Source organism: Zalophus californianus, chromosome X, assembly GCF_009762305.2.
Source record: "Zalophus californianus isolate mZalCal1 chromosome X, mZalCal1.pri.v2, whole genome shotgun sequence".
Classification (NCBI taxonomy): domain Eukaryota; kingdom Metazoa; phylum Chordata; class Mammalia; order Carnivora; family Otariidae; genus Zalophus; species Zalophus californianus.
Genome location: NC_045612.1, coordinates 10,024,614 through 10,037,916, shown reverse-complemented (window position 1 = coordinate 10,037,916; position 13,303 = coordinate 10,024,614). Strand labels below are relative to the sequence as shown.

The window sequence follows — 13,303 nt, the reverse complement described above, 5'->3', positions numbered from 1 at the left end:
ACCAGGGATGATGGCATAACGCTATGGCTCTTCATGTCTCTAACCTGAGTACCTCAGAATCGGTGGCCCTTTTCTCTGAAAGCTTCAATAGTAGAAAGAGTTGTCTATCATTTGTTGAGTATGAACTACGTGTGAGAATGTCTTCTAGGCATTATACACTTATAAATTACTTTAATATTCATCACACGCTACGTGTGGTTCTCTTACATGAAGAGTCTCCTTGAATTTCAACTGAAACTGAAAATAGATCCTGATTTTGCTGTCATGACATTTTATAATCAACACCAGTAAAATCTCCCACAAGCAAGCATTAGTTTAGGACTTGACTGTGTATACTCACTTCACGCTCAATGTCATAGGGATGATACTGGGATTAGCCATTCCTGGCGGTGTCAGAGAAGGTTTCATAAATAAAGTCATGCTTGAACCTTGCCTTAAAAGGTGACTAGCAATTTGATGTGAGGGGTGGGGATGAGAACAGCTCACCGGAGGGAGTGGTATATATAAGGAAAGGTTCCTATCACAAGAGTGTTTGGCTTATTTTAGGAATGGCAAAAATTTGGTTGATCACGTTTAGTGAAGGGGTGCTGCTGTGGAGACATGCACTTGACAGATGTACACCCCGAGACTGATGAGCCAAAGCAAATCACTTAGCCAGTGAGTGAGCCTAGGGGGCTGCCCAGCCTCTCCACCCCACTTCCCGTGGTTCCCTATTCATCATTACTTATATAGTAGCTCTCAGAGAGTGGTAAAAATAAAGTTTCTCTGTGGAAGAAAAAGGCTATAAAAGAAAGCCAAATGCTAGAGCTGGTGACAGAAATGCAGAATCCAGTAAAGTCATGTTCCTTAGTCCAAAAATAGAAATTGTGAGCAAAATAATTAATGGTATGTGGAATTTAGCAGCAATTTGAACTCATGGCATAAATAGGTCCACTAAATGCTCAAGATGGGAAAAGAAAAAGTAATTCAAAGAACTACTCATCATGCACTCCAGTAACAATTCAGTGAAATCTGAAAAAAATTGTATTTAACTTACAGTTAGATGTTTTAGTTATTCTTTACTGCATGTTAAAAGGGAAATTATTTACAATAATGGCTTGCAAAGTTGGAATGCTGTAAGTCTTAGACCCGATTTCTCAAAAATGTAAAGGGTCTATTATAATCCAATTTTGTGTCCCACTGTGTCTCACAGAATATTAACTTTAAGTTATTTTCCCAGCTTTTACATCATCCTCAGACGTATCCTTTATGATAACTGCTTAATATTATATCAATATAATTCTTGCAACATAATGAAATGTTTGGCTGAGCATTAAAGTTGTTTACAGTTTTTTTTCAGGAATAAATAAGATGACCATAGACATTTTAATAAAACAAACTTATAAAACCTTGTTTTTTTTGATTAGTCACTTAGAATAAATTTCCAGGTGTGGAATTGTTGGGCAAAAGAGTATAAGTATTTTATGTCTCTTGATAGGCATCACACATTCTCCACTCGGAGGGCTGCATTCACACCATGAAAGCCATACATGAGCAGACCTCTCACAGCCTCTCCAGCACTGGGATTTATTATTACATTTATTTTTACTTCTTTATTATATAAAAATGGAGTCTCATTTTGTAAAATTTTGCATTTCTTTAACTCTTTAAACAAGTTGGACTTATATTTCCTGTATATTTACTATTTGTATTTCTTGTGAGAACTGACACTTCAGGTCATTTGATAATTTATTGCCTGGGATTTGGGTGTCATGGCCTACCTTTCTTCATTCATATGGCTCTCATCTAGGGAGCTAGAGAGCTACCACGATTATCCATTATACTTGGCATTCACAGATGCAGTTTTAATGCATATCTATTCTCCACTGGCTACTTTACCCATTAAGCAAGTCATTTCTGAAATTGAAAAGTATGTAGAAGGGTGGGGACAAGCAGCATGTAGACTTTTAAAAAATGCCATGTTAAGGAAGTTAGTAAGTGATGAACAATAATTACCGACCTTTTATGATTCAGGAAAACAAAGGAATATTATGGCAACAGTGTAAATAATTATGACATTACTATGTAACTGTGATGGGCTACAGTAGAGTTGAATATTCAGATTTAGTTTCCATAAATATTCAAATATTCAATTACTTATTTGAGGCTTAGCTCAAATGAAGATTTCTTTGGACAGTTCGAAGCATGCTCTCTATAAGTGGTTTTAGAGTCACGTGGGTATAATTGAAAGCATGGGTGTTGGCTGTAAATATTTCATGAACAGATTTTCTAGGCTATTTTGGCAATTGTGGTTGGATGGGATCAGTTAAGATTTCAAATAATGTTAATATTCATGGGTTTTGTAGACTGACTTCAGGTTATTTTATAAAATGTGCAAGAATTGGGGATTTTTTTGTATAGAATATCCTATACTACTACTAATAGTTATAATATGTTGGAGGCATTGGGTCATGATTATGTTAACTAAAAAACCAGAATTCCATAGAAAATGTGTGCTCTAATGATAAATAAAGAAGTTAAGATGCTTAAAGATAATATTCAGTGTGATGAGCACTCTTTGTGCTCTTCTAAGCATTGTAACATGTATTAATTCTTTTAATGCTCATCATGACACTACAAAGTAGTATAAGGGAAGGCAAATAATTTTCCTTCTACCCTTCTGAGTTATTGGCTGAGATTCCCTGTAATAAAAGATAGATTAACAGAGAAAAACAAACAGAAGTTTATTAACATGTACACCTCAGGTATACAGGGCAGATACCCAGGAAAAATGAGTAGCTCACAGGGACAGCTCAGAATTCAGGATCAATACCATCTTAATAGGGAAAGGGGAGGAGAGAACATAGGCCTTTCGGGGGAGGGTAAATAATTTTTAGGAAAGTTGACTAGGCCCTTAGAAGAACAGATGGAAGGTATGATGGTTTGTGACAGTTTATCTGGGCATAGTGTTGACTTCTAGTCTCCTCTCCCGTGCTAAGAGCCAATCCTCCCTGGTTGATGAAACTCCGAGGGAGAGGGTCTATGACAATTGAGTTCCTTTTGGAGGATCTTGTCCTTAGGCAGGTAAGGAAAGGTCAGAGAAAGCCTCCTCCTGCATTTGCTGTTCTCAAGTGCCTGTAGCCCAAAATAATCAGGTGTCAAAGTGGCATATTTTGGGGTAGCATATTCTGCTACCCTTCAGTAGGTACTGTTATAACTCCATTTTATAGGTGAAGAATCAGAGGCATAGAAGGTGATAAGAGATGTATTTAGATGGTGGGGATACTCTCTCCTATTTTCCATTTTTCTATATTTTCAAATTTTTCTATTATAAACATGCATTCCTTTTGTACTGGTAAAAATAGAGTATGCTTTTAAAAGCTTTTGCATCTTTCATGCTGACTAGGACACACTTTCAGCTTCACACCTGCTCGTATAGAAGACAAGTGTCAGCTTTAGCCATCCAGATGGGCATTTGAGTAGTCACTATCTGTGCATTCAGTTTTACCCACAGGGCACAAAGACAGAACAGCCAACATCAGAAAAAGCTGTCCCTTCTCTTTATGAAATGATAAAGAATAAAAAAGATGTAAGACATGATTGATCTCACAAGAGGGGTGTGCAAACAAACAGCCTCCTGTTGAAACCAACAAGAAAATTGTGGTTAGGTAGAGTTTTCCTTGGAGAAGAAGAAAACAATACTTTTACTTCAAACTCCAACTGAAAATATAGGATGTCACAAGGATTTTTTTTAGACCTTATGATGATGTCAACTGCAGTGAAAATACGCCCCCTTCCATTCTCAAACATGAAGGCTTTGAAATCAAAGCCTTTCTTATAAGCAACACAGTTAAATGTAGCAAAGGAAAAATGCTCACCTAAAAAGGCACCCAAATAACGTGATAAAAAGCAGTTAAATTCCATTCATCCTGACAAGCATTTATCAAGTGCATGACATGTACTAAGGACAGATAGGGCTAGGCACTAAGAATACAAAAATAAATAGGGGCACCTGGGTGGTTCAGTCGCTTAAACGTCTGACTCTTGGTTTCAGCTCAGGTCATGATCTCGGGGTAGGGGGATCAAGCTCTGCTTCGGGTTCCGTGCTCAGTGCAGAGTCGGCTCACGATTCTCTCTCTCCCTCTGCCCCTCCCCCCACTCACGCTCTCACGCTCTCTCTCTCTCTCTCTCTCTCTCCAATCTTAAAATAAAGATAAGTAAAACATGCTTCTTGGCTCATCACAGGTTTTCACCTATTGCATATGCAGGCATGAGAACAGTTCACTTTAGTACAACGGGGTAGTATAAGAGATGCTTTCCAAGAGCTGCTGTATTTGTGACATGGAGGGAAGATGGGTTAAACGGATACCCTCAAGGCCCTGGAGTTGCTACTAGGTACAAGGACCTCCTTTATGTGCCAGGCATGTGCCTACTCTGTAAACTTTGTAAAGACAAGGGTCATGACTATTTTGCTCTCCGCTTTATAACCAGAACTTTAGCCAACTGCCTGGCCTTAAGTGAGAGCAAGAGCGATGTTGTAAATGGTTATATAACACCCACGTTTTACCTCTTAGCTTAGAAAACCTAACATATCACCTATCTGGCCCTTTACAGAAAGTTTGCCTAATACCCCCCCCACACTCCTTTTTTTGGCCACGTGTTCATCTTTATTGTCATGGACACCTGACTTTTATCTCCTGCCTTTCTTATGCAGCTTTCATAGAAACTGCTTTAGTCTGTCCAGTTTAATTCTGATTTTCTCAACTTGTCTTTGAGACCCGGACTTCCCATTTCAGCACTTACGATTTTCTTTCATTTTATATATATATATATATATATATATATATATATATATATATATGTATTTTTTTCTAAGAAAAGATACTTTTTAAGTTAACTGACTTAGAATATATTACCTATATTTCTAGGCCCTATTGAGATGTTATATATTGCAGGATCTGGATGTTATTTGAATGGATATTTTATTAGTTTTAATTTAAATTGACAAAAGGAAAATGTGCTCATTAATTTAACAAACTCAAGCAATTCACAAGTAGAATTAGCAGTTAAAGTGTCCTTTGACTGTCCTGGATTCCCAGCACCCCCAACATGTTCCCCCTTCCCCTCCCTTCCTCACAGAGGAAACTTTTTTTACTAACCAGGCATACCCTGCACAGTTTTAAATACATTTACACACACAAATACACACACAAAGGGTGTGTTGCCTTTTATTATGACTAAATGACATGAAAAGTCATAGTGTATATAGATTTTCAGCATATTTTCCCCCATGAACTTTTCTCCATACTAATATCTCATCCCATTTAATTTTCCACAGAATTCAATAGTATGCATGTACTATAATTTATTTAGTTAATTGATCTTTAAGACTGAATAATCATGTCATTTAGAGCACTATAGTCATTCATGTGGATTTTTTCATTTCCCCCCCATTCACTGGCCACTTATTTTATCTTTGTCCATTTCCCCTTTTATGCCTTAAATCATATAGGAACTCCAGGTAGGAGACTTCCTAAAATAGCATCAATTTCCTTGGAATGGAGTGCCTCATATATCTGTAAAACCAAGGCTCATTTTCTCCCAAGAGTATCTTTAAGATGTCTTAGAACTGCATGTAATGTGTCGATGATTTCTCAAATCATTTTCTGGACCTAGACTATATTCTTGACACTACTTCTAATGGGGGACTGTTGGTTCACCCTTTCTGTTTTCCTGAATTAAGTAAACAGTAAATAGGAGCAGAAGTAAATTCAAACAGTTTTTAGGCTGTGCACATGATATAAACAGCCAGAAGGAAATGAAACATGTCAGTACCCGGCTGAGAGCGGTGGCTCAGACAGCAGTATATCAAGTGCAGTAGTGGGGGGTATAACTGCGTGCTGCGCGTGTGCAGAGGAGGATGCCTTAAATTCTGCTCTGGGGGGTCAGGGAAGGCTTCAGAGAGGTTATAACTTAGCTGAACGTTCAAGAAGAGTTTTCCATGTGGGCAAGGGGAAAGAGGTATTTGAGGGAGGGGAGAGAGTTTTTATAAAGGCACAGAAGAATGACAATGTATGGTGCGTTCAGGCAAGTTCGAGGAGCTCAGGGTTCCGAGGCCAAGTTGGTAAGGGCTGAGTGACAGGCAGGGTCAGATGATGGAGTGAAGACTTGATCTTGAGAGTGATGGGGAACCACAGAAGGACTTTACAGTCCTTCAAGCAAAGGCTTGAAAAGATGACATCTGGGTTTTAGAACCGGGTCAGAAAACTTTTTTCTGTAAAGGGCCAGATGATAAACATTTTAGGCTTTGGGGGCCATATATGGTCTCTGCAGCATATTCTTTTTCTTTTTTTGTTTCTCCTCTCCTTCCTTCCTTTACAACCCTTTTAAAGAGGTAAAAACCATTCTTACCTCAAGAACCATACAAAAACAGGCCAAGGGCTGGCTTTTGACCTTGGGGCCTAGTTTGAGGACCTCCCTTTTCGAAGAGAGTAGCTTGAGGTAGGGGCTCAGTTGGTTAAGCATCTGCCTTCAGCTCGGGTCGTGGTCGCTCTCTCTCTGTCTCTCTCAAATAAATAAATAAAGTCTTAAAAAAAGAAGATTTAGAAGACAGTGATTTGAAAGTTTGGAGTCATTGCAGACATTGTTCAGTTTTTGTCCCCTTAGACTGCTGGGGGTGGGAGTGGCAGAGTGGGGAACAGTGAGGTGGTGGTTCTGACCGGCAGTGTTCTTCCTCAGAAGCCTGGGCAGGGTTGTGGGTTAGGGCACAGCAGCCTTCTTTTGAGGCATGCGCTGCTGGGCGGTTTGCAGGCCAGCTCCACTGTCCAGGATGCAGAGACAGGCTGAGACAGCACGGACTGGTTCAAAGAGGGCAGCTGGCAAAATGGGGCTGGAGGCTTGCAGGAATTCCACGAGGGATTCACGAAGCTTTTGATCTGAAACCCATGGCCTCGATGTGGGGGAGCTGGAAGCAGTTAAAAGGGCAGATGCAGAGCAGACACTTACTGAAGCAAATCATGTAATGCCCCATTCACTAGAATCACATAGGAAACCATGCTGAAGAAACAGTTTTTTAAAAAGAACTCGATCTTCTTGTGACTTAAAACTGATTTCATTCTAAATGTCATGAGAGGTGTTCCAACACTAATGACGATCACTTAGGTCGAGTGAATGTCCCCAGCGTGCCGGGCTGCCTGCTTTCTTGAAACCTCCTCATAGCCCTGTGAAGCAGGCATTCTTCTCTTCATCCCCATTTTACAGATGAAGACACTGAAGCAGAGAGGCACGGACTGATTTGTTCAAGGTGACGCCCCTGGGATTTGAATCCCGACACTCTTGACTCTTAAGCAACCACACAGACTGCTGATACAGAGGGAACGGAAGAGCTGACATCACAGTGGCTCGAATTCACCTGCTACAAACAAGCTCACCACGTGTCTGCTTCCAAATCTTTCCTCGGCAAGATGTCTTTAGATACCATTTTCATATCCACAGTAATTTGCGAGCCGACTTACAGCTAAAATGTGCTTAGAAAGTTTGTCCACTGCCTTTACCCTCGGGAAACAAATATCTTTTAAAGTTCAATTGCCACATTAAACATTTACCATTTACCTTTCATACTGCCTCCTCTGAACAGAGATTTCCCTACCAGTCTTCTGCTCTGAATTCTGAGTTTATATGTGGGATTCATTGCATTAACAATTTCTGAGACAGTCAAGAGCTCAGAAACCATGGCAAATTCTCGGAGGGGAAAAACATTCAAGTTTATAAATTTGGGTATTAAGCAAATTAGACCCTATTATGACAAAGAGACCTTTGGTTTTCATGCATGATGTGATCGAAAAAAGATAACAGAAGAATGTCATTCAATGTTAATCTGCACATTTCATTTTAATCCTAATTGTGTGCAAATGAAAAGGGTCTCTGAACATTCAAAAGGGCTTTTCACTACTCATTAACCACATATAAATGCATGGGCAGTGGTTTGCCCCAGAAAATTGCCTTGAAGGTGACTTGAATGTATAGCTTCTGGTTAAAGGGCAGACCTTTCCTCCTGGCCTCATCAATTCTTTGGCTCTCAGTAGTTAGAATTGCTAATAATTGTGGAATTTATTACCAGCTCTGATGGGGTTTGGGTCATAGTCCGTGCACCAGGGTCAAAGTAAAAAGAATACTGCCAATGTGATTCGCTGTGCGACCTCAAACCACATGTAAACGGTTACAGCCCTAGCTCTTCAGAGATCAGATTCTAGAGAGCTCAGATTCAGTCCCACACATGTACCTGTTGCCCCAGCTACATCAAACTACCTGAGGGCCCTCAAATGTTTCAACTCTTTGTTTTGCCTCCATCCATTGTAGAGCTTCTCTCCTTCGGAAGCACTCTTTTCCACTTAAAATCTACACAAATAATTTTTGAGATCTTTGCAGTTTTTAAAAATCCGTATTGATATATAAAAATAAATTACAAGAAAATAAAAAATAAAATAAAATAACATAAAAATAAATTACATATATGATACATGGAGAGTGTTTCTCTTTATGGTCTAATTTCCTATGTTTGCACTCCTAAATATATAGTTTAGTTTGGCCGGTTTTTGCACTTTATTTAAATGGAGTAGTATATAACATATCTTACTTTTTTCACCCTCCATTTGGTTTGTGAAATGATTCATTAACTTTGATGTGTGGCTGCAGTTTGTGTAGTATTTTACTCTGTGCACATGGGGACGAGGAGGGGCGGGAAGAGGGGAAGGGAAGAGGGAAGGATACAATTAATTTTTGAATATTTATTTTCTCCCCACAACCTTGCAACTCTCCCATTAATTCTAACAATTTATCTGTAGATCTGTATATGTTAAATGAGTGAAACTGACAAGATTTTTTTCTTTCTCCTCTCCTTATTAGGATTTGGTATCTATTCTATGCTAGTCACATAAAAAAAGAGTTGGGATGTGCTCCTCTTACTTTCTATTTTCTAGAACAGTTTGTGGAAGATTGGAATTATTTCTTCCTTTCCTATTTGGTAGATGGGTTAGGATTCTCTAAACACAAAAATGTAACAAACTTGTTCTTTTTTCTACACTCCTCATAAAATCCTTTGTTTTGATCGCTTTTTGCATTGGCTAGAACACCCAATACAGTGTTGAATATAGGTGCTAATACCATGCATGCATCCTTGTCTTAATCCTGTTCTCAGAGAGGAAACAGTTCAACTTTTCACTAACAAATATATGTTCACTTTGGTTGTTTGAAGTCTCTTTGTCAGACTAAGGGAATCTTCTTATATTTGTAATTTGCTGAGAAGTTTATTATTCTTCTTAAAATCACGAATGGATGCTAAATTTTATCAAACGTTATTTCTTCATCTATTGAAAGATCATAAGTTCATTTTTCATCTGCTCATGTGTTAACATGTTCCTTATGTGATGGGCACCTGGGTGGCTCAGTTGGTTAAGCGACTGCCTTCGGCTCAGGTCATGATCCTGGAGTCCCGGGATCGAGTCCCACATCGGGCTCCCTGCTCAGCGGGGAGTCTGCTTCTCCCTCTGACCCTCCCCCGTCTCATGCTCTCTCTCTCTCATTCTCTCTCTCAAATAAATAAATAAAATCTTTTAAAAAAAATGTTCCTTATGTGAATTTGTAATGATAGAGCAACCTTGCATTTCTGTGATAAATGCAACTTAGATGTGATGTATTATCCTTTGTAGATATTGCTTTATTCACTTTGTTAATGTTTTGCTTATGATTTTTACATTATGTTAAATGAGTGAAACTGACAAAATTTTTTTCTTTCTCCTCTCCTTATTAGGATTTGGTATCTATTCTATGCTAGTCACATAAAAAAAGAGTTGGGATGTGCTCCTCTTACTTTCTATTTTCTAGAACAGTTTCTGGAAGATTGGAATTATTTCTTCCTTTCCTATTTGGTAGACGGCAAATTCAGTATTTTTGATTATTTAAGACATATTCTTCTCTGAGCCCATATTATTTTTATGTTTTTCTAAGAATTTTTCATTTTATCTGTCGCCTTCTCATTCCTGACATTATTACTGACTTCTTTTCTTTAACAAATCTGTATTTTTTACTGCAGCTATGCTAGTGGGTATGAAGTGGTACGATACTGTGGTTTTGATTTGCATTTTCCTGATGACAATTTACATTGAACATTTTATTTCATTGAACATTTTTCATGTTCTTATTGGTCATTTATATATCATCTTTGGAGAAATATCTATTTAGATTCTTTGCCCAGTTTTAAAAATTGGGCTATTTTTCTTTTTATTATTGAGTTGTAAGAATTTTCTAATTATTCTAGATAATAGTCCCTTAGAAGACACATGATTTACCAAATATTTCTCCCATTCTTTGGGTTGTTTTTTCGCTTTCTTGATGTGTCCTTTAAAACACAAAATCTTTTAATTTTGATGAAGTCCCATTTAAGTTTTTGTTCTTTGGTTACTTGTGTTTTAGTTATCAAGGAACTCCTGCCTAACCCAAGGTCACATATATTTACAACTACATTTTCTTCTAAAAGTTTTATAGTTTTGGCTATTACTTTTAGATCTTTGATTCACTTTATGTTAACTTTGTATATGGAGAGAGGTAGGGGTCCAAATTCATCTTTTGTTCCATTAAAGCCATTACAAAGATCTGCCCAGATTTAAAAGCAGGGAACGCAGCCACAGTCTCTCAATGGCATAGTGTCAACTTCACAGTGGAAGAAGGGCATGTAGAATGTGATAAATCTTCAATGCTGCCATCTTTGTGGAATACAATCTGTCCTAACTGGGGTCACTGAATAATCTGGGAGCTGATTCATGAATTGCAACTGTAATCAAAATTGAACATATGTTCATTCTTTTGAGGAGAGGGTTTATAGTTTTAATCAGATCCATAATGGTATCCGTTTGCCAAAAAGTCAAAAAATGTAAAATTTTAAAGCTTTAAAATTGAAGTGACTGATAATTCTATGTCATCTCTTGGAAGGGTAGGGATTCTATAGTAAGGGAATTCAAATATTAATTTATAAGAATAAAGGTCTTCAAGTGGATTTTTAGGACTCAACTAATTGTGTGAAGATAGCTGATAAAGCAGAGCAGGTGGGGCCCTTGTTCTCTCCCTTCATAGCACCAAATAGGTGCATTAATAACAGTATATGACATTCATATTTCATGGCTCAACTTTTACCTAATTCACACTCGAACGCATTCTACTTTTAAGTCCCTAAACTGTCTATCATATATCAAATTTTGAGTTGTTATAAAACAGCCCAGAAATGAGTACTGTACTATACATTTTGTGCTATCGTGTAGCGGTGCTTCCAGCCAGACATCAGTTCAATTTGAGCAGTGTTGCAGTTCCCAGTGAACATCAGGGTTTATTGTATCGTTATTTGAATGTTTTACATTTATTTTATTTTGTCCTTATTAGCTAATAAAATGAGAGGAAAATAGAAAATCAAATATACTGATGCGTAGCTCTCCTAAACTTAATGTAAGTGAGAGAAAAGAAAACATGGTAGCCTCTCAAAGCTGTAAATCTTTAACTTCAATCAAACTTCAACCCAACAACTGTGTATTCAAATACGAAGGAAAAAGAACCAAATTAGAATACATGAAATGATACAGATGCATTGCAATCGTGTTTTTGTGAAGTCTGGACCCAGTGGGGTAGAAACATGAAACGGGTTTATTTTTTCTCCTGTCATTGCCTTCAACCACAATCTACTGAATCTCTTTTTCCTGTCCTTTAATAAAGTCTTGGACAGATTCCATAAGTATCTGGTCACTTTTGGTTATTAAAACTCAACACAGCTTACAGTTTCAGTATCAACCTCTATTTAACTTGCATTTTTCTTCCCTTCCCCTTTGGCATAGGCTTAAACTGGGACCCTGATAATTTAGGGGTGGCAAGACAGGGTCTGAAGGAGATACTTCTCTCTTCCTTGTTCAAGGTCTAACTCCGCCAGTGTGTTGAAGTGAACAGGAAGTGGGAGAAAATGGACACATGAACAAATTTCTCTTTACTTCCTGGCTGTGATTGTATTCCTTTTTTTGTTGTTGTTGTTATTGCTGCTTCTCTGTTATCTCCTCCTGGCCATCGAGATTCCCTGCAACAAAGGTATTGAATTGCTGGCTCCCCTGTGGGCCTCTGTTTTAGTTTTGCAAGAGTTCAGTGGATTTGTGATTGATTGATTTATTGATTGATTTTTAAGTAATCTCTACACCCAACGTGGGGCTCGAACTCATGACCCTGAGATCAAAAGTTGCATGCTCTGCCGCCTGAACCAGGCAGATGCTCCTGGATTTGTTTATTTACATAGTTCCCTAGTGTGGAGGACGAGGAAGTGGTTCTCAGCCTGTGTGGTACATTGCTTTCCTACCACCCAAAAAGTCTTTACAAATGTGTGAAGGCATTAGTGGTTGTCAGGGTAACTGAGACAACATTTAGTGTCCAGGGACCAGGGATATTAAATGTAATATGCAAAGATACTGGAGTCGAGAACAATGTGTGCCATGCATGAACAGTCCTTGGAGAATAGTGATACCTCAATGCCAATATCCTCCCCTCTTTAAGAAACACTGCTGAAATACTAAAATACTTTTTTATTCACTAGCAAATAACCACTAACCTGACATCTCCCCTGCCTCACCCCCTGCCCCACCAGTGGCCCTCTGCAGTGGCCAGCTCAGCCCCCAGCTCCATATTATCCATGATCTAGTGAATATAAGGACAATGTCTGGCACAGCAGGGTCCCCCTGGGACCCCGATTCCCCACCAAGGCCAGAGTCAATTCTAGATGATGGATGGTGGATGGATGGATGGTTGGATGATGCCTGCACATGAGCCCAATCATCCTTGCAACAAGTGTTCTTGACTCTGATTCCTTTGCTCTCCCTTTTCCAGTCCTCTTAAATATTCTGGGAAGCTACAGGAGAGGAAACACTTTGAGATGGTGGCTGGAGGTACCAGGACAAGGCATGCTACCACTTGGTAAGTTTAGTGAGCCCTTGCAGAGGTGTCTGGCCACTACTGTTGGCAGGTATCTTAAGAAGACAGGGTACTTAGTGCCTCATTGTCCTCAGCTCTAAGCTCCAGGTTGTCTTTCTGGGTAATAAGAAAAGTCTCACTCAACATCTTATAACATCATAATAAAAAAATCTAGTGTCAATGTGAGAGGTTATTAGGAACTTTTAACATTTTTTAATTGGCTCTCTGGGAATAGTGCCCTGTTTTCACAATTCTACTTTAGTACATATTCCCTTCCCTTCCCCTCCCCCTGGGATGCATTATGAACAAATACTGGTGACTAGAGAAAATGGGT

General features: G+C 38.6%; 1 long non-coding RNA gene across 1 annotated transcript in view; it reads left to right on the top strand.

Annotated features, from left to right (window-relative positions):
- Positions 1 to 12,974, top strand: part of LOC113931288 — a 37,164-nt gene extending 24,190 nt beyond the window's left edge. The window contains exon 3 of the long non-coding RNA XR_003522714.1: positions 12,886 to 12,974. This is a non-coding gene — a long non-coding RNA (uncharacterized LOC113931288). The remainder of the gene's footprint in view (positions 1 to 12,885) is intronic.
- Positions 12,975 to 13,303: the final 329 nt, after the last annotated feature.